This window comes from Condylostylus longicornis, unplaced genomic scaffold (assembly GCF_029603195.1).
Source record: "Condylostylus longicornis isolate FDR11 unplaced genomic scaffold, ASM2960319v2 ptg000075l, whole genome shotgun sequence".
Classification (NCBI taxonomy): Eukaryota; Metazoa; Arthropoda; class Insecta; order Diptera; family Dolichopodidae; genus Condylostylus; species Condylostylus longicornis.
Window position 1 is genome coordinate 3,459,789 of NW_026578043.1, and position 23,699 is coordinate 3,483,487.

General features: G+C 23.5%; 1 protein-coding gene across 4 annotated transcripts in view; it reads left to right on the forward strand.

Annotated features, from left to right (window-relative positions):
* LOC129612554 (probable serine/threonine-protein kinase DDB_G0282963) overlaps nt 1-23,699 on the forward strand; it is a 100,377-nt gene that overhangs the window by 1,125 nt on the left and 75,553 nt on the right. The gene's annotated exons all lie outside the window — the stretch shown is intronic.

The following is a 23,699-nucleotide window of genomic DNA, read 5'->3' on the forward strand; positions in this document are numbered from 1 at the left end:
TCGTATTCACTATGAATGACGTATAAGTATTTATTGTTTTTTTTAAGCTATAATTAGTTCCTTTCAATTATAAAATTTCCAAAATGCATTAACAACATTATTTGTTTTATAAGTTTATATTAGATTATAAGTTCATTTAGATACAATAAAATTGACTAGCAAAATTTATAGGAATTCATACTTACTTAATAAAAAAGCAGAATAATTTGAGTCAACTGTTGAATACTTCTATTTTAAAACAATTAAAACAAGTTTATCCAATGTAATAAATTAGGTTTATTTTATTTTAATATTATGATCTGTTAATATTTAATTCTGTTTAAAGTTCATAATAATCCAAATTTCTATTCCATATAAAGAAACTTTATATTGACCTTTAAAATTTATCTCATTTGTATTCACAATATAATACATATTAATAATATAGTCTAATAGTTTAAAAACTATAGCTTATACTCTTAATGAACGATAACGTTAATACGAATGGGATAACTTGCATATTGTACTCTATTTCGTTTTAAGTTTAAGTATGTATTTGTTTTTCATAATGAAAATTAGCATACTAAAGAAATTTTTATTTTTAAAACTAGAAAAACTTTATTTCGAATTTTTAAGGTTTTTGCTTAGAAATTAATAGTCGATCTACTTAATATTGTAATTTCTTATTAAAATCATCAGTAGGTTTTTAAAATACATATTTTTATTTCCAAGTTCATTTTAAAAAGATGAATTTCAGTTAAAATGTACATACATATATGAATTTCGAAGTGTGTGATTAAATTAAAGAAGTAATTTTAATTTTTTAATGCATGCTTTAATAAAATGTTAATGTTATATAAAACATAAGCAAATACATACAATGAAACAGTTTCCAACGACATTCATATGATTTCTACATTAAAAAACATACATTCCGACGTATGTGTGTACATATCAAATGATTATGAATATATTTTGTTGTAACCACTAACTTTATAGGTACGTATGTACGTACGTATCTATGAATAGTTACAGATATAATTTTACTACTGTAACTATAATGAAATTCTTATACATAATAACATGTGTAGTCGGAATTTTTTTTAAATTTATTTTACCGGCTTCACTTTATTACTTATTGTTTTAATGTCTGTAAGTAATAATATGATAATTTTACCTTTACAAATATTTTCAAGGGTTCTGATTTCCTTACTGTGTCGAAAAATGTTTTATTTCATCTGACAAATAAATATATAGAGAGTGTAATACTATTTGAAGTTTAAATGGGTCAGAGCAAGAAAGTCTGCATGCAGAATTAATATGTTGTTATATATTGTATTTAGTTGCAGCTAAAACATTAAATTTTAAACTTAAATTTTTGAAGTTGTTAAATTAATAGATTTAAACTACATGCAGCATATGTATATATACATATAAATATATTGAAATTTGGCAATCACACCTGAAAAAAGATTTTTTCCAAATTTTCTATCCTATGATATATAGTTATTGTTCTATACCTTTCTTAATTACCTTGTACATTTATATATGTACACTCAATTGCTATTACTGCGCTAAGAAAATTATGCATATACTAAATTTTTGAACGAGAAATATTTAACAACATAAGTGCATACATACATATCCGTGTGTATGTCCCATAATAATTTATGAAAAGTGTAAAGTTTTAGAAAATACTTAGAAAATGGGGTTTTCGTCAACCTGTTGACTCTGTCAATTAAAATTAAAATTTTCCAACATTCTGTTTTACTAAACTAAATTTATGACATCTTAATTTATTATGAGTAGTTTTTTTATAGTTTTACAAGATTCTACTGTATTTTTTTAATCTATTGGAATACGAAATAAAGTATGTATGATTGTGTCCATACTAAAGTGTTCACATGAACGCAATTAATACATTAAAACAGGAAAAATGTATGTATGTACGTGTGTATGAATCTATTACACTATTATGAATTATATATTATTGTTATAATATACATTTATATTCATAATTTTATATCTGCATACATACATATGTATATATATATATATATATATATAAATATATATATATATATATATATATAAATATATATATGTATATATGATACGTTTTTATTACGAAATGCAAAACTAATTTTTTCATTCATTTTATATGAACTCTTTTTTTGTATAAGTACATACATACATATATTCAATATACATAAGTACATATGTATGTACATACGCCCATATGTAGATACATAATATTTATTAAAGTATTTTACAAAGAGTTCCACACTTCAATAAAAAACAAATAATTATTACGGTAAAAATTACCTAAATAAAAAAAAAACAATTAATTAAAAAATAAATAGTTATACTTAGATTGTTAAATATATATGTACATATGTATGTAGTTATATTGTATATAATATGTAAATATATATAATATGTAAATAATATGTAAATATATATATATATATATATATTTACATATATATATATATATATATATATATAATTTTTTTATGTTAATCATATCTTATATACAAATATTTATTATTTCTAATTTCGTACACAAAATTACTTTATTTGTACATACATACATATGTACATATGTAACTATTTGTTTATACATGTACTTATGCATAAATTATTAAAAATAAAATATTTTATATTTTACAATAATTTGTGAAATAAAAAATCGAAAAAAAAATATAACAACAGCAATAAATGATAAAATAGGAAAAAAAATTAAGAAAACGACGTCACAACCAACAATAAAAATAATAAAACAAAGCAACAAACAAAAACAATAGCTGCATAAATAACGCTACTAAACAACATCCACAATACAACAAAAAAAGTAATAAAGAAATATATGAACATATCCATAAATATACATACACATATCAAAAACTACAAAGTATTAAACAACAAAAACAGCAACACTACCACCCAACAACAACAAAACTGTACAATAAAAACTAAAAAAGAAAATAAAGCACAATCAAGATTCAATATCCAGAAACAGCAACAATACAATCAGTGTTGTCGTCACAAAAGAAAAAAAATTTGGTGATATCGAAAATTCTCTAAATTCGTATAATTTTAAAAGCAGAAAATTTCCTAAAATCCATTACAAATCCTAGATTTATATATGTATTTCATTTTAAAAAAGAACACAATATTGAATTCATAATATTGGTTGATATATTAGAAATAAAATTATTCAAATATAAAGAAATTACATACATAATATGTAATATGTATGCAAACATAAATTGCTTTTTGAAAGCAAAGAACGAAAAATCCATAAGTATTAACATCAAAGTATGATATTAATTTTTATTGTTTTTATTATGTTATAGTATTTGTATGACATTGCATTTCCTATAATACAACAAAAAAGAACGCAACAAAAAGAAGGAACGATAATGAATAAAAAATAAAATTTGTCAAAAAAGTCAAAAATAGCTCAATTATTCATTCTTCTTTTTTTATCTTAAATTATTATTAAGAAGAAATGTCGCTGCAAATCATTATTTTCTTTTATTCAATTTCCTATTATTTTTTGTTGTTTAAGTGTTATTAAAATTCCTATAGCTAAAGTGGTAAAATCAGTGAAACGGCATCACTGATTAATTAAAAACGTCTAATCTTCTATGTGTATAAATACACATAAACCCATATATTTAGTACGTAACATCATAACCATAAATGTATTTTAATGAAAATATTTGATAATGTGAACATACATATACAGGGTGAATCAGAAAAGTAAAGAAGATCGAAAATAGGTAGAAGTTTTGTTCCGGACTGGGTGCCAAATCTCAAGGGCTTCCGAGTTCCAGGAATTTTAACGAATTTTCACGAAACTTTTACTTATTCGAGTTTTTTTTTTATTATAACTTATATTCTGAAAGGAACTTTGAACAAACAGTGTAGTAAAGGGCTAATTTATTTGTATTTTATGTATTTATACCAAGCATTCGAACTTTAAGGAAAATCAAATTTTTCCCTTGTTTTTTTTTTTGCTCAGTTTTTTTAACTTTTCATTTTAAATTTTAATTTCGTTTTAAATTTTTTAAAATCTTGAATTTTTTTTTATAGAATTTTTCCCAGCTGCTTAAGTTTTAATTTTAGCCCTCAAACATTAATTTTTTTTTATGGTACAAAAGATATAGCACAAGAACCAAAAATATTGCAACAAATTCAATTAAAATCAAATAAGATGTTAATAAAACTAAAATTAAATTCAATTTAATTTTCCTTTTTCAAAAAATTTGGAAAGATAAGAATTACTTATTCAAAAAATTTACAAATTTCTTAAAACAAACACTAAATTCTCCCAGGAAATTTACCTAATTCGTCAAAAATTTATGATTTGCTTCTTTCAAATCTATTTGATCTAATTCTATTCAATCGCATATTTTAAATTAATTGCTTTACTAGAATTCCTCTAATTACCAATATTAGTTTTTAAAAAATTTGTTGAAAATTTACTAATTACTTAAAATTATTTATTAATTATTTTTTAGTAATTATTTATTAGTAATAATGTAAATACCATATCATTTACAAACTCCAGTTTTTGCAAAAAAAAATTTTTCTATTAAAATAAAGGTCAAAATTTATATGGCATGTCTTCAAAAATTCACTCCAGATGGATAATTTTAATAACTTCAGATGCCAAATGGTGTCTAGATTTCGAAAGTATCTTTTTAAATTTTTAAATTGCACCCAATGTGAGAAAAATGCATTTAAAAATTTCAAACCATATAGGTACCATTTCTTGTAAAAACTGGCAAAAATTAAAAACCTATCAATTTTCTTTACCAAGAAAAGTTTCGAAAAAAATTTTTTGATTACTAGATTGCTTTTTTTGTTCTTCCTAATACAAAATTCTAGTTTTTCTTTTTAAAAATTTCAAACTTTGTAAAATCATTTTTTGTTTCGTTCTAATTTTATTATTACTTGTTACATTTCAATAAAAACATTAAAATTCAGATTTTTTATCAAAATAACGGCTCTTCAAAATGTAAAATGTTCCGAGTGACTCTGTTCATCCAAAATTAATGATAGTTGATAATTACAGCGCTTAAAATGACTAAAACTTGGATAAGTAAAAATTTCAGTTCGAAACAAAAGTTTTACCCATTCTCGATCCTCTAACCAACGGTATAAGTTGTTGTATACCTTTCTGATTCACCCTGTATACAAAAATGTTCACATACATTGATATCTATTTATTCAACATTGTATGAATGTATGTATGTATGTATATAAATGTATTTATATCCAAATTATAAAAAAATTATAAAATATATTATAGCATATATTTGTAGATATATGTATGTATGTATGTATATATGAAGATAAACTTCAAAAAATAATAATTATATAAAAATGAATGAGCATGAGTACATACATACACACTTATATCTACATACATATATCCATATGTACGAGCAACATTTATTCGCGTTTTGTTTGGGGGAAATCTTGGAAATTATTGACCCCACGTCAGGTACAAACCGCCACACAGCACAACACACACATTTTACTTTTGCTTGATATTTTCATATTATAATTTTTATAATGTAGAAAAATTTTGTTTGCATTATATTTGTACTTATGGATGTATGAATATATACGTGTTGTATGTACACATGTAAATATGTAAATATGTATGGTCAAATGCTTTACCGAATCAAAATAAAATTGAATTGTAGCAAAAATACTGTATGGAAGTAAATTTCTATATCCATAGTGTAAATACATGTGTATTATACATATACATATATCTATATGTATAAAACAACATAATAGTTATAAATACATACATATATATAAAATATTGTGTCGCTATCGTATATATGTACATATGTATAAATGTGTGCAATATTTATTCTACTATAAACAAAAGTATTTAATATCAATATATGTAAGAATGTATATCAACATTGGTGTATAATTTAAATAAATTAATATTTAAGTAGGAAGGTATACACGACATTTCTGATTTTGGTGTTTTTTTCTGTTGTGCTGTTGCTTCTCGTTTCATTTTATACATTTTTTGTTATCTTTTGTCTTTTTCTTTCTTTTATTAGTGGAATGTGTTGTTTTTGTGTTTTTTTTGACTATCAATTAAAAAGCTAATAAGTTTTTATATTTTTTTGTGCTTTTATTTATTTATTTATTTATTAGTTTAAGTAAAAATTTTATAATACATATGTGTTTTGTTTTTGTTGTTGTTATTTTATTACAGAAAAAAATATGTTTTCCTATGTTCATACAAAAGTGGAGATAGGCATATTACAGTTTCATCGCGTACTTTCCAATGCAGACTAAAAGTTTCGCATATATTAATGTGATAATTTCTTTTCTTTTAAATATTGTTCTGTCATTCGTCCTCATTTTTACAATTTAAAAACTTTGATATTATTGTTTTCAGGTTCAGTTTTTAAATTTAGTTTCTCTTAACTTCTCTTACACAATAATAGCATTGTATATGTAGGTACGCTTTTCAAAAATTACCTACATAGGTACGATTTTATAATCCAAACGAGATCCAAATTTCGATTTCGAAAGTATTCATCAGCAATTGAATAAGTCTGCATTTCATTAGTAAGTAAATGGATTAATTTGAAAAAACTTTCAATATTTTGGTCCTTTTTTGCAAATGCGAAATTATGGTAACTCAGCATTTTATTATTTTTTATAGTTTTGGAAATTTTAATCTTTTTATGGTCAAATTAAAGATTTACGTTCTTTTTAAGTTCAAATTAAAACAAGTCAAATTTATACTACATTATTAACTGCATACGTATATACATACATGTATGTATATGAATGCATAAGTATATACTTTTTATTTTATTTTGCTATTAAATATGTAGACATACAAGGTTATGAAATAGCGCATAACTATAATTTTCAGAAAGGTATATAAAATCAAAAGATCTGCTCGAATCAATCAATGAAAGAGATAAGGTGCTATTTTTGAGTTTGTAATTGTTTGTTTATTTCAGATTTTAATATTTTTTTGTTAATAAATTGTTTAACTTGACGAGATTATAGAAAATAATTTCAATTATCAAAATGAAAATGTACTTTCTTTTTTTTTTGTTTTTTGGATGAACCTTTGATTGGCCACATTACTTGTATAAGAACTGTTTTATACACACAAATAATGGTTCTTTATTATTTTAGATTCAAAGCTTAAGTGATAAACTTTTTCGCAATATTTTTTGTTCATTTTTAATTGACCGATAATATAATATCATAAACTACTAACAAGTTAATGGCTGTTTTTCAGAGCAATCGATATAAACAAAAGATCTCCGTATATTAATGAAAATAATCTTGACACATGTAAATGTATCTTCGTGTCAATTAAAAATTTAAAATTAATTAAATATAATTGAGGGGCGAAGTGCTTTTTGTGCTTCAATCCCTTAATTGTGAAAAAAAACACCCTAAATTAAGTTGACTAATCTTTGAAAAATGTAACGAATTACAAGAAAAATGCCCAAAATGGCTACTCGAAAAATTGAGCAACAACAAAATCACTCTTTAATTTGTAAAGCAGTGACAATAAATTCATACTATCTTTATTAGTTTTGTTTTTTACTTTTTAACAATACATAACTTAATTACTAGGTAATATTATATTATTATTGAATGGTAAAAGTAGATTTGTAAATTTATCTACATATATATATTTTATAATATTCTGTATACCGCTGACTACATACAGAAGTGTTTGTTACATTTTTATGATGAAAGCCAATGTAAATTAAGGGTTATCAAGTTTAATACAAGTACATACACACATACACATGCAATTATAAATGATCAAATTTTAAATGATCGTATATAAAATATGACACTTCTTAATTTTATTGTCAACTCAATATATTTAAGTATATAACTGAAGGTCGAGGAATATTAGACGGGCGACTCAAATTATGTTTTGTCTACACATATACATACATACATAGCTAGTTTTACATATCAATGGATATAAAATTTTGTATGTCAATTAGTCGATTAAAATTAAAAACTCTTCAACGATTAAGTTAAGTTTTATCTCTAAAATTTAAAAATGTTAAATTAATTCGTTATAGGTATTATCTTTGTTCCCATTTAGTTAAATGATACCTTCTTTTTCCAACAAATGCTTATCAAAAATAAATATGAAAATTATATTGAAATCTTTAGGATACACTTTAGAAATTGATTTGAAGTAACAACCTCAAAAGTATGTTTTTGTCATTATTTAAAATTATCATTAGTACATACCTAAAACTTATTTTTTTCTTTTTATTTCTACAGCACCCCAAATATTTAAATTTCATATTTTTACAAACATGTACAATTACTTTAAACTAATGTTTGTATACCCATGCATTTGAAAATTATAGAAAGAAATAAAAAACCACCCAATCTAAAAAAAAAACAAAAACAGAAACATTTCAACCCATTGATGCCATTAAATTTTGTGGCGGTTGTAAGATGCTGAGATACAGAAATTCGGAAACGACGCGGCGGCTGCTTCTACTTCTATTGATATTTTACTACTGCTATTTGATTGTATTGCTGTTTATTTTTTTTAGTACTAAAATTAATGTTGTTTTGTTGGCTGATTTAAAAAAAAAATTTTTTTAATACTTAAATTTTTCTCAAATTCTCACAGTTAGTCGCTATGTTAGCCATTTTGTTTTTTTTTTTGTTCTGTTTTTTTCATTTTATTTTTTATAAGTATATAAATGAACGTTTGTCGTGTTGTATTTTTTATACACATTTTCTTTTTTTATTTCACATTGCCTTTTGTTTTTCTGTTGTTTTTTTTTATTATTCTTGCTTTTTTTTTAAATCACATTAAAAAATCTTTTCTTTCTTAAAAAGGTAGGAAAAAAAAGTTAATTGAGATTAGAATGTGACCAGATGCTTAGAATTTTCACTACTTCAAACAGTTTCTTTTTGCCTATATTCAAAGAATATGCGATACATAGTCCTTATTTGTAAACTTATAAATTAAGAAAAAAAAAATTAATTACAGAATTGAATTACTTTAATAGGGGTTTCTAGCGCACCAATTTTGTTAAAATGTGATTGAAACTGAACTAGTTGGAAGCATTCGATGGAAAAATGTAGTTGACCACACTTTCAATTGTTCTGCTTTCCAAATCATTCAAAAAGCAAAAACAATTTTCATATGTCAACTTCAGTTGTTAGCAATAGAATCCAAGTTTTAAAGTTAACTAATTCCTTCTGATTCAGCTTTTTTGGTTTTAAATGGTAAGTAAGGAGTTCCTTCCAAAAATTTGATAAGGGTTTTAACAAATTTGAATGAAAATTTAAAAGAATACTGATAGTGCAAATTATTTTAATTGAAAACAGAAATTAAAATATAGTAATACGTATGTATGTATGTATCCCAGTTATGTGCCCCAAATATTATACCTTGCCAACTTGAAATGTTATACATACTTATGTACATATTAGAAGTTGCGTCAGGAAGAATAACTCTGGCATTTTTTATATAAAATGATGGTCATTCCACAAAAATTGAAAATTCGGTAACATCTCATTGCCTATTAAAAACAAGTGAAATAATTGTCATACGATTTAAATGACACGACAAAATTGTCAAAATCTTTTGATGTTTTCAAAAAATACTTGTATTAAAAATTAAAGAGAAGTTTTTATGTAAAATTATGTACACATTCTCAAACTCAATATCTGATAATTCTATTTACAGCCCATAACTTTAGAACATAAGTAAACTGGTAACTCTGACCAAAATATCTTACGATGTATTTAAATGCCTATTGAAAAGATATCACAAAATTTTATTTTTGATTGTTTTAAATTAATAAAATTTTTAAAGATTAAATTAATACTTATATAATTAACTTAATAATATTTTATATTAAACATACATATCTACACTTATACCTTCAGATTTAAAATACATACATACATTCATTTATATGTGCATATGTATGTATGTATAAAACTCAAATTTTCTATTTCAATTTCAGAAAAGAAATCTTAATTTTTCAATGTTATCTACAATACATTCTGATAAAATTATTTAGTTTTATTGACCTATGAACTTACACATATACCAAAGTATTATGTTATGTGAATGTGAAGCAATGATTATTGTTTTGTTATGAAAATTATTATAATGACTTTTAGAATAAATAGATACTTGAATCTAGACATTAAGCTACATTTAAAAAAAAAAATTTTTAAGTGTTTTTCTGCAAAGGTAGTTTTCTTACTCGTTGTAAATAACAATTGGAAAAATTAAAAGCTGAAATTTCATAAGTACATAGATCTTTAATAAGAACTTATTTCCGTTGAAAAATTTTTATCTATCTCTCCCCCTCTAAATGTTATAGCTCCCCAAAGACCTAAAAATGCCATTTTTCGACAAATTATTTTATGGAAACTATAAACATTTTTCCAATTTTGTAAACACAGGAAAGTAGTGCAGGGCTTTTTCTGCCTCGGAATAGTAAAATTAAATATTGAAAAAATAAATATGCTACTAAAATTAACCGTTATCCTAAGCCCGGCGTTTCGAATTTTTAATATTGTTTTTTTTCTGAACCGTACGTTGTTCAGAAAGCTTTTAAATATTGACAAATAGTTTATTTCATTAGAAGAAATTTTTTTTACACCTCCAACCTCCTCAAGTTATCCGCCTTCTGAAATTTGGAAAATTTGAATTTTTGGAACCTTATATTTCCGAAACTGTAAGCTTTTTCAAATTTCTATAAATACAGAAATCTAACGGTAAAAGCCTTGCCATCAAAAAATATAATTATTTTTCTTAGTTCACGTAATTAAATTCGAGAATTATGTTAACGTCTTTTTCAATTTTTTTTTTGTTTTATTTCAAAGATTACATTGCTGATGCTAAAGTAATTTTAATAATTTAGTACCTAGATAGATTGTTTTTAAAAGCAGTATTTTCAATTGTTGAAGGGAGAAGTGCTACAATACAAACCATTGATTTGATTCAACTTTGTTTCATAAATAGAGAATGAAAATTTGTCTCTTTTCAACAATTCCATTTTATTTTAAATAATTTTTGCTATTATTTTAGTTCAAGTACAAGTAAAATAAGTTATTTTTCACCTTGACCCATGAAATTTTTTTTTTAACCAATTAGTTGAAATATGGGATCACTTCGTACATCTTTTTCTGCTCAATGTATGAATAATTTTAAAATGCAATGAAAAAAAAATATCACTTGCATATACTTAAACACTTACGTTTATATATTGTAATTAACTTTAAGATTGCACTGCCGTCCATTCGAGAATGAAATTTGTTGTAAGTAATAAAATTGTTATCCCAATTCATTTGCGTTCTTCATTTTGAATTATAACTTATTTCAAAACAAAATTTTGTTGCCGTATGAGGTTCTCCGTCCATTCGAGAATGAAATTTGTTGTAAGTAATAAAATTGTTATCCCAATTCATTTGCGTTCTTCATTTTGAATTATAACTTATTTCAAAACAAAATTTTGTTGCCGTATGAGGTTCTTTTATATGAATATATTCTTTGGCATATATAAAAAAATTGAAGGCTTCTTAAACTTTAATTGTAACAAATTGAAAAGGGTCGATATTTAGGTTTTGTACTTAAATATAGAAACAGATAGACAGACAAAGTGAAGAAATATAGCTCATGTTATTATAAACTAATATTGAAAATTTATTAAAAATATCAAAGAATAAAAATTCTGTAAAAAATTAGGTATTTTAACAATATAAAGAATTCTATCTACAGTTTAGCTAGACTAAGGAATAACATGTTTTAAATATTTTAAAAATAAATATTTTAATTAAGAAGTGTCTGAATTTATAAATAGTAAAATTGTATATATGAAAATAAAAAATCACAAAAAACTTAGAAGGAAATTGTTGTGTTCATGTTATTAAACTTAATAATTATGTCCATTATAAAAAATTCAAAGATTTTTAATAAAAATACACATTTACAAGCATAAGAAAGGATTTTGTAATTATAAGTTTGCATAATATAGGATAAATCTTCATAAATTTACCGAAAAAAATTAATCTTCCCCCTTTAATATTGATCAAAACTAATCGATTGTTTTTGTATCTTCTCAAAAATGTGTAACTATCCGATTTTAATCTTTTTTTCAAAAATTTTTCTCTACATTAAAATTTCTACATTAATTCATCAGTTTCTCAAGGTAGAAAGTTTATAAACAAAAACTTTTTGCTTACTTATTTTATCATTTTATTTTACTTTCCCTATAATATGTATTTGACTTTCATTTGTTAGATGTTCAATAAAAAAAAAAAAAACACTTTTAAAACTTTCTCGTATCCATTTAATAATTCCTCGTTTATAATTTGCACTTCATTCACTCTGGATGTGATGGCCTGACATTATTTATTAAAATTTAAATTTGATGAAACTGCCTTGAAATTAAATCAATTTATTGTAATTTAAATATTCCGTGGGTATTTTTGTGTTTCTAAGCTACATTTATTCTAACACACATTTAAAAACCCAATTAGAAGTTATTAATTAAACACCTAGATATTAATCAGTGCAATTTAGCATCAAATTTTTACCCATAACTTTTGTTAAATAAAGCAGCTACTTCTAAGTCATAAATAAATAAGTACTTCAGCTTAGTAACCAGCTAACCAGTATAAATATAGATTCATCATTATGAAAGTAAAGTCCTTATCAAAGATCTTTCTGAATGTTTAATTCAATTGTTGTACAATAGTTTTGAAATGAAAGTAAACTCTAAAAATAAAATATTTGTCATGATTAAGGACTGATAAGATAAGAATATTATTATATTAATTACATATATAAATTTATTAAAAAAAATAATCATATTTTATTCTAGTAATGAATTACTCATCTGCCAAATACTTTTATAATTTACAATTTAATTATTTTATACTTTTATAGTTGCATTTTTGAGATTTAAGAATTTTTCTCAATTTTGATTAACAATAATATTAAAAATTAATTAACTAAAAATCTACCAAATTAACCAAATTTATCAAAATAGACTCTGGCGGGTAGCTTGTGTAGAAAATAAATATAAAATCCCAGAAGTTTAATTTCATAGGTTAAGTATAGCATTTACTGTGTTCAAAGGAACGAAATTAGAAGTAAAAGTTCGTTCTTGACAAACAAAAACCACATGAAGTAAATAAAAAAAATCTGATGTGGTCAGCACATAACCGACCGCATTGTATATTGTCTAGGTAAGTGAAAGAGTTACAGAATATTATAAAAATGTCTTTTAAATATTTCTTTCCAATTTTTAGGACATTAGTAAGCTTATAGTTAACATACCTAGAAAAATGTAAATTTGGCTCTTAGTAGAGTTTCGCTTTGTGCTACCCGAATTCCCAGAAATGCTCGCCAGTTGACCAGAACTCAAATATTAAATTTCAAGAAATTGCATCAATTCGTTCCGTAAATATGGTGAAAAATATAAAATCGGCCCGCAAATCAGTTTTCGAGCCCTGATCTTTCCAAAAAATTTATATGTTCATTGCTTTAATACGAGGAATTCATATATTAAATTTTAATGAAATCGGTCAATTATTTCTCTTTATATACACAAAAATGTATATTTGGCCCGTAGTAAACGTCCAGTTGCTGATGCCTGATTCCTTCCAAAAGCTAGGAATTCTTGCGGACGGTCGAGAAAAGCTTATATATGAAATTTCAAGTTAAATCGGTTGAATACTTTCTTAAAAATGTTCAAAAATGTAAAACAGGCCCGCAAAAAAGTGCAGTTCCCGAGGCCTGATATATCCGAAAAGTTGATCAATCCGTGCCATGGTGGAAATAAACTTACATATAAAATTTCATCAAAATCGGTTCAGCAGAACTTGAGATACATGCGTGCACACACAGACCGACAGACCGACAGACCGACGGACCGACAGGTTGCTAGAAATAGTTTACTTACACTTCCCTACTATGGAGAAGTGCATTCCCACCGAAAACTCGATATGCAAAATGTGTTGCCATCACATAACCTACCTATTGTTTACACAATACGGTCGGTAAAAATTGCTTAATGTTGGCAATGTTGACGTTCAAACTTTAATACATGTCGGTCGCAGCTTTCTTTTGAATTTTTTAATTTTTGTTCCATTATTAAATTTTTAGATATTTGATTGATAATCAGCTGTTACAAAGTTAGCTGATTTTATTCCGAAGTAAAATCATTTTATTAATTGTTAAAGAAAATGCCTGAATCTTAAATATTTTAAAAAATATATTGAAAAATAATTTATTACTCATTACCATTGTAAGTTTTCCTTTCGTAAATTCAAACAGAAGACAACATATGTTTTATATGGATTTCTGACAATTTTTATGTTTTTTGGCATTTGTTTTTATTTTGACATAGCATTAAGCTTTAGATTTTTCTCTTGCATAAGAGTACTGCACAAGATTGTTCAGAGTGCTCGAAGTTCAAAGTTTTTTATAAATGTTACAATGAAAGCATCCATTAACTGTCAACTAAATCGATTCATTGATGTTAAATAAAATATCTCGTAAATCAGTGTTTATGCACACACATACATTATACATAATATTATCTAAATACCCTAAAGTTGCAATGATCTAAACTTTGAACAGCCTTTTACGTAATATTATTATGACTTACACTTCCCTTTACATATTTTTGCTTATTTTAATTTTATTGAAAGTTTTAAAATATTTTTTTTTTATTTGAAACAAAAAAAGTTTTATTTTTTTTCTTCTCTGTTTTATTTGTGCTTAATACCTTAACATAATTTATATAGAAATCATAGACTTATAGAAAAAGAAAGAAATATTCTTCATTTCACTTTTATAGTTCTAATTTTGTTGTAACACATAAGGAAATCAGATGTAATTTTATGCATACGTTGTACGTACGTATGTACGTATGTATACACAAAAATGTATGAGAAAAGAAATATGTATTGAAATATTTTTATACATTTTGTTTTGTATATATGAATACATGAAAGAATATCGGGAATATTGAACACACATGAGCGTATGCAAGTTTATTATGTTTGAGGGAAAAAAACCTATCAATAGGTTTTATATACATATTTTATATTAAATTGCACAATCTAAACTTGTCGCCCTTCTTATTTTTATTGAAAATTGTTTTGACGCAACAAATTTTTTTTGTTTATAACAAAAGAAAAATGAAATATTTTTTATTTTTAGATTCTTTTTTTTTAATTTGCTTGATTGTTTTTCTTATTCAAATAAATTAATCGAAAATTACAATTTTATTTAAATTAGAAACTAGCTATTAGTAAGTTAGACTATAAATATTACAACTGTTAATGCATTGATATTAAGATATAGTAAAATAACTACATTTATTGTTTTTTGAAAAATCGATTTTTTCATAATCGTGTCGTTTGGATGTAGTAATGTCATGCCAAACAATTGTTAAATGGTAGACAAAACATTTTGGTATACATAAATGAATGTCTTATTTCTAATTTTCTTTAAACTGCTAAATAACAGTAAAAATTCATAAGAGACGTTTTCCTATATAAGGTAAAGCTTCCTAATAGTGACATTGACGGTAAAACTGACATATATGAGATTTTTAATTCAAATTGTCGCAATGCTTTCTTTTGTTCAGTTTTAGAATAAGATATATTATTTATATTCATCGTTTAAATTTTAATTTTATCCATTTTCCAATTTTTTTTTCAAACAGGACGAAATACTCGTATCCGTAGAAATTTAAATTAGCATGTCATTTTATTATCATATCAATTTAACAATTTTTCATTAATCAATCATAAAATCATTATCATTTTAACAATTTTTAATCATTTATATAGTACATGGAATTACAGTATTTATTAGGAACACAAACTTTCAGTAATAGACGCAAACATTTACACATAGCCCAATAACATATACATTTTTTTATTTAATCTAAAAATCATGAATTAAAATGTATTTTGATTTTGATTAAGTAAAAGCCTTATTGCTAAATATTTAAATTATTTAAAAAATCCGGAACACGAATACTTGTTGTGCCACACAAATAAAATATCTAATGACAGAGTTGGATTCGTTACGAAATATGTCAGTATTAGGGATATTTCCCTTAATTGACATTATTAACATTAAGTATCGTAGAATATAAAGTGGCCGTATCCTTCCGAATAAAATTAACAAAAAAAAACAATTGTAATATTCTTGCATAAAATGATTGACAAAAGAGGAAATTTAAGGTAATCATGCCAAATTTAATTGTAAGAGTTTAAGGTTAAATTGATATTATTTCTTACTTTAAACAATAGGAAATTTATGTAACTGTGCATTATTTAACAAAATTTCGTATTTAAATACTAAAATGTCAAATGCCAAAAATCACAACTAAAATAACTTTCAAGTTGTATTCAAAGGTAGCTAGATATTTTTAAGTATCTAATTGAAATTCCACAAATTATTTTAAATTTCAATTCCACTTTACGAAAAAATAAATTTGTTGTAAATTACGTCGTGCGAAAACCGTAAGATCTTTTTTTTTATCTTTATTTTAATCATGAAAAAAATGACAGTCTTTAAACAGCATTCTTTCTCTTTTTCACAATATTATTTTATGTGTTCTCTTTTTAGTTTACTTTAAAATTGAACAACCAAACCTGAAATAAAAAGAAAATGTGAGATAAAACAGTGAGAAAATGAAACAGAAAAAAATTAAAGAAAGAAAAATCTCTAAAAAGAAAAACAAAAACCGTGCGGTCTCATGTAGAAAAAAAAAGTTCTTATTAAGGGGGAAAATAATTTTCTTTTTCACGTTTTTTTCTTGTTCTTGTTGTCATTGTTTTATTTTTTTAATATTTAATTTGAAATTAATTTAGTTGAGAAGAAATCGTTATGGAAAATTGAAAAAATAGAAACTAGTTCAATGTACCCAAGGTCTTGTTATTTTCTATTTTATAATAAGAATTGAACGTTGGTTTAGTTTTTCGGTTTTGCATGAAAATGAAAAATTAAAAAATTTAATTCATATTTAAATCAAAAGAAAACGAAAAAAAATTACTTAAACGTTGTTAAATTGAGAAACCTTTAATTTTTTAACAATTTAAATTAGAAATAATTTTCGAAAACATTTTGAATCACCAAAATTATTACATTTACAGAAAAATAATATTTAGTTAAGCAAACTATACAGTGCATTTTGGATCTCTATCATTTATTGATATTTCGATAGTAAATGCAAAAATTTCTTAACACATAAACCTAAAAATTATTAAGTTAAAAGAAATTATTAAAAAATTATTATGTATAAGCAATTTTGGTAATTAAAATCTTTTTGCTTATATTTGTTAGCATAGTTAAGTCTATTTTTAGTCTTTTCTGAAATTTATGGTTTTTTCGTGAAGCTCTACGGAATCCCATTGCTTGACCATATTTAAATAACTTTATAGAATCAACAAATTATATATTTTATTGAATTTTACCAAGAAACTGTGTCTTACAAAATGATTTTTTTTATAATTCTTTTTTCAATTTTTTTAATGTTATTTTTTTTCCATATGAGTTTTGTTAGTAATTGAATGAACCTTAAAAAGTCTTCTCATTACTAAAAATATAATATCAAGAGTTAAACAAAAAAAAGTTTCTAGTGAGCAGTTTTTTTGACACTCACTGTATGTATATAAGTCATTTGACTAATTTGCAATTAAGTATTTGGCTGATTTCAATTATATAGGAAGATACTAATATAAAGGGCATACAGTCATGTTAATAGTGAAGCAACTGATACAAGAACTTTTTTTCAAGTAGCATCTAATTTGACATTTCGTTAAAAAGGTATCGATGAATTAAGTATATAGCAAAAGTCATAAAAACACAAAGAAATCTAAAATAATTAATTTTCCGGCCTAACGGATGAAAACTAATTTTCCTCTTAGGCGTGTCAACAAATTCAAACCTATATTCAAACCTTTTTGGTAATAGTAAAATGAGAATAAAAATGCTTAATTGCTTACAAATTTTAAGTAAATAATTTGAATTTTAAAAAACTTAATTTTAACCAATTTTTCAAGAAATACAATGCATAAAGTATTCGAGCATGCATTTCTAAATTTTAATCAAAAAAAGGTTTTGCTTTGGTAAAGAAATTTTAGACAACATGTACGTATAATATGTGGGGTTATATGATTCATACATTATTAATTAAATTTAATATAAATTACATTTTAATATTTAGTTACGTATACCTATTTTGATTTGTTTATAACTATTTAAAACATTTTATTATATAATATCTAATTATTATTATAATTATTAAATTCACATATGTATATATACTTAATAATAGATAATGTGCAACATACAGAATTATATAATTATATTTATACATAAAAACATATAATATACTTGTATAGTTATAATTATACCGTTATATTTATGTACATGTATACTTACACAATAGTGCGTATATGCATAATGCATCTCTTGTCCATGAAATAATTGTGTGCGTTGTACATCCATATGTATATAAACTTATAAGTTGTTATACATATTATTATACATACATATATACATATATTTATTATAATGGTACTTATTCAAGTTATGAATATTTTAATTTACTCTCTAAAATTTCTATTATTACCAATTCAATTTATATATTGTACTCGTATTTTATAGTTTAGGTATAAAAGAAACAACACAAAAAAAACCTTATTTGAACTCTGACTAAAAGATTAAAATTATAATAAAAATAAATAATAGCAAGGAATTTTCTGTATAGTACGAGATATGAGTACAATAATAAAATATAAACGGATAACAAACTATACTTGCATAAAAAAGTAGAAAACTATCCCACTATACAGTTTCATCTATGCTGCACATAAGCATTCATATAAGTTTATAATACACATGCATATGTATACATATGCAATACGTATATCAGTTAGTATAAATTATATTTAAATGCATTTTCCAGGATTTTCTAACTAATATTTTAGCAATGATAAAAAATAATGAGAAAAAGAAAAAATATAAATAAAAATGTTTAGAGGAATATGAAAATTTTAATGCGTACGCAAAAAAAAAAAAATAATTTGCATTCGGGAATTTAATGTTATCAAATACATAACTAAATATATTATGTATAAATAAATAAATATATATAAGTATATATACATATATTTCTTCTTCTAATTTTATCTTAATATTATTTGACTGGACTCTTTACATTCTATATATTTTTAGGAATGTAACTAAGTACATAATATATACTTATTCGCATATACTTACGTATATAAACTTCAATTATAAGAATTATAATTAAAAGCAATATAAGAATAAATTTATATAGGTAGATATTGCATGTATAAAAGTATAAAAGTTTAAATTTATAAAGATGTATATATATACATATTTATATTCGTTTATGCGTAACTAAGTAACAGCAGTTACATATTTAATTACATACATATATTTATATAAAATTTACATTCATATATTTAATCTAATTTTATATATTCAAAATAAATGATAAGAGATATTTGTACATATAATAAATTCACATATTTATTTAAGTATGTATAAGTGTTAATATTAAAATAGATAAATTTTCATTTAAATCTTTGTCAACGAAATATTATTGACTCACGATATTAATTAAAAATTAATAATTTATATTACGATAATATTTAACATATAATGTATGTGTGTACTTTTTAATTGTAATTATTTTGTTTTATCACAAAAATAAAAGTCAGAGAAATTAGAAAAAATGTTTTCTTTTTTTTGACAAAAATATACAAAATATTTATTGATTAAATATTTTAAATATAAGTATTCTAAATACTCATATTAGTTCTTTGATAAGTCGAAGATTAGCTACACACTTCTAATAAATATTAAAATGTTAAATAAATAAACTTACACTTATATGTCTAGGAGAAAACCAAATGGATCGGTAAAACTTAATTAATATATAGGTATATTTGATCCACATTCTCTTAGGCGCACTACTTGAAATAATAAAATATCACAATAAAATCAGTTCCAAAATTTCAAATTCTATATAATGAAAACCTCAATGCTTTTGAATAAGTAATTTTGATAACTTAATGAATCTAAAAAAATTTGATTAGAGCATTATTTGTGGATCATAGTTATTCTTTTAAAATCATAAAAAAATTATTATCTGTGACTTAAAATCGGCAATTTGTACTTTACTTAATGAATTTTATTCGAGAATTTATAAAAATATAATTTGAATACTAAATAATTAAAATATTATAGGCTTATATCAACGGCTTCAATAACTAAAAATTTTAGTCGTCTTTTGCCAATAAGTTTCATCTAATGCTAATAAATTACCAAATTTCGAATTGTGAAATAGAATCTATGTATACACGTATTGGCCTTTAGAAATATTCAAAATTAATTTTCAATTAGGAAGAAAATAATTTTTTCCTTAAGTATTGCAATTTTTTATTTTAAGTTCAAAGTATTTTGAATTATTTAATTAAGTAAAAAGGACACATTCGAAATTATTGACTTAAGTTAAAAGATTTGTGACAATTAACAGATACTTATGGGAATTTAAACTATAAATTCTGAAATTAAATCAAAAATTTGATGATTCAATGAAAAGCAAAAAATTTGTCGTACGTTTCAAATGGTTTACTTTAAAAATATCGGTTAATTGAAAATAAAATTTTGTAGAGAAATCAAATATCAGATAATTCTAAATCACATTTAACTTAATGGAAACTTCATGCAACTGCAGAACAGATGGATGACGTAATCAAAGGAACGAGTTAAAGGCAGAAAAATTAATTAAAAAATTTTTCTCCTCGAACTGGACTTGAACCAGTGACATACCGCTTTCTAGGCGAAAGCTCTACCAACTGAGCTATAGAGGCATGAAGAAATTGCCGACGAAATGTTCTCTAGATTGCTTTATACTGTAATCCACATGATTACTAAGTATTTGTTTACATTGACTGCTACATACAACCTACTATTGAAACACACAGTAACAAGAACATATATATTTATAGCTATTGTGCCTATTACACTAATTATATTATGAATTTTTACTAATACAACATCATAATTGTGAAATTAATAAGTAATGTTCTTATTAAATCACATATTTTTTTTTTAAACACTTAAGTTTAGTGAAAAGAGAGTGGTTTCAAGTATCAAAGTTAATTATATAAATATAGCAACGAAATTCAGTTAGTTTTTACGTGACGTTATTACATAGTCATTATTTTGTTTTAAAATGTTACAATTTTATTTAAATATTTTCAAATTTTCATTTGTATATGAAAAATCTAATCTGAAAATTTAATTCTGAAGAAAAATTTGAGAGGTATTTGACAATAAATTCAAGTTCTTGTTAACGTTTTAATTTGAATTTTGGCGACATATTTTAATGATCCAAAAATTATTAAAAAATAATTTCTAAAAAATTAACAATTGCAACAAAAATAATTGCAAATCGTTTATAATAAATATTATGTAATTTTATAATTAATATTATTGATTGTAATAGCATTTATGTTAGACTTATTATCAAGGATTATAGTCGTAATATCATGATAATAATAATAACCATATTTGGAAACCACATATTATAAGGATTTATGTGTGTGTACCAAATATATAAATATTTTACACTGCATATTATAATATAAAAATTATTTACAAATTTTATATACTTATATTATACATAATAATTAAAATAAATTTTAATTTATAAATTATATACTTAAAATATATTATATACATACATGCACATAATCTATATAATTATCCCTAGATAACATTTATAAATAAGTATAAATGTTGTTTTACTTATAAATTTATATATGTGCAAGTATAAATGTAGAAAGATTTTCATTCGCATCTCTCTATTTTGTGTTTTTTGCTACTTTTCATTATGATTATGTCTGACATTTTCAATCAATACATCCAACATACATACATATGAATATAAAAAACATAAAATAATAAAATAACGGGAGAAATGAAAATCCTTTTCATCCTTCTTTTTTCATTTTATTTTACTCGGTTTGTTTTTTTGTTGATATCTTTTTTGCCTATATATTTTTGTTGCCATTTTATAAATTTTTTGTTTTTATTATTTATTGTTTTTTTTTCCGGATAATAAGCAAAGCAGCAGCAAGTTTGCTTAAATTTTTCTCTTCCTTTGCATTCATATTATTATATGCAGGTGGCTTTCATACTAAATTTTAGTATTATACAGTTATAATTCAGTTTATGCACCTACATATATAGTAAATGTATGTATATATGTATATAATGAAATCGAAATATGCTGTAAACAGCATATGAAATATTCTCTTAAACAGGTTAAACAACTTTATGGCTATAAGCACATATTTCATTACATATGCATATAAACCAACTTGTTTCTAAATATATACAAGCCTTTATAAATAATTTCTATAGATATGTATAAATTTATTTACATACATATATGACATAAAACTAGAAATGTACTAAAGTGCGAATAGTTTTTGAATTTTTGATTAAAATAAACAATATAACAGCAAAACATTTGTATATACATACATATACACCTACATTCTTAGATACACAATTATATATGCGTATACTTTTGCATATGTAGTTAGGAATTTTCACATATAACACGAAAAAGAAAATAACACGAAAAAAAACAAAAGAAAAAGAGAAAAACTAATAGAAAAGAACAAGAAAATAAAATAAAAAAAAAGGATAATGCAAAAATTTACGCACTTTTCTTTATGTGTGTGTATGTGTGCGTTTGTGTTGGAACATAAAAAACATAAAAGAGGCATGATAAAATTTTAAGTTTCTAAAAGCTAATTAAAGTTAGGAATTTAATTTAGATAAAATTTTTAGCTAGAAAAAAAAACTAACACCGCCTTGTTTATAAAATAAAAAAATAAAAAAAAAAATCAAAGTCTGCGACAACTAACAATGCAATAAAGTTAAGAGAAAAATTATTAAATAAATAAATTTTTCTTTTCTTCAATTATCCTACTATTCAATTTTGGTTATTAGTTTAATTTAATTAAAAATGAACTTTAGTTAGACAAGAAAAATAAATATGGCACTTGGCATATACCTAAAAATATTAAAAATTTATCAAAAAAGTTGCATTTAAGGCTGTTTAGATAAATTGCATATTTATAGGTTTCGTCCTTTCTTTTGTCTACAAAATCAAGCACACTGGAAACTTTTATTTCCTTATCTGACATTTTTAAAATGTGTTCATCAATTTTATTGCTCGGTTACCACATTTCCAACAAAATTTATTTAATTAACTTCACAATATTCGTTCGCGACTGTTAGATTTTTGTTATAAAAATCTGAACGTCGAAATTACCCGTTCTTTTAAATCAGTGTTTGATTCAATTTATAATATAAGTCTTGTCGCAGACGAGAAGTTTCAAAAGCCTGAAATTGAAAACTTTTCATTTAATTAATTCAAAATTTAATTTATCTTCTTTTTTCCTTTTGCATAACCTTTGGGAGGAGAAAGCTGCAAAAATTCAGGTAGCTCCTATAAGCTCCTCTTAAAACAAAAGAAGATAAGCAAATGTCTCTCTATAAAGGAAATAAAATTATTTTAATTTAAATAATCTAATAAGTCGTTTCGTCAACT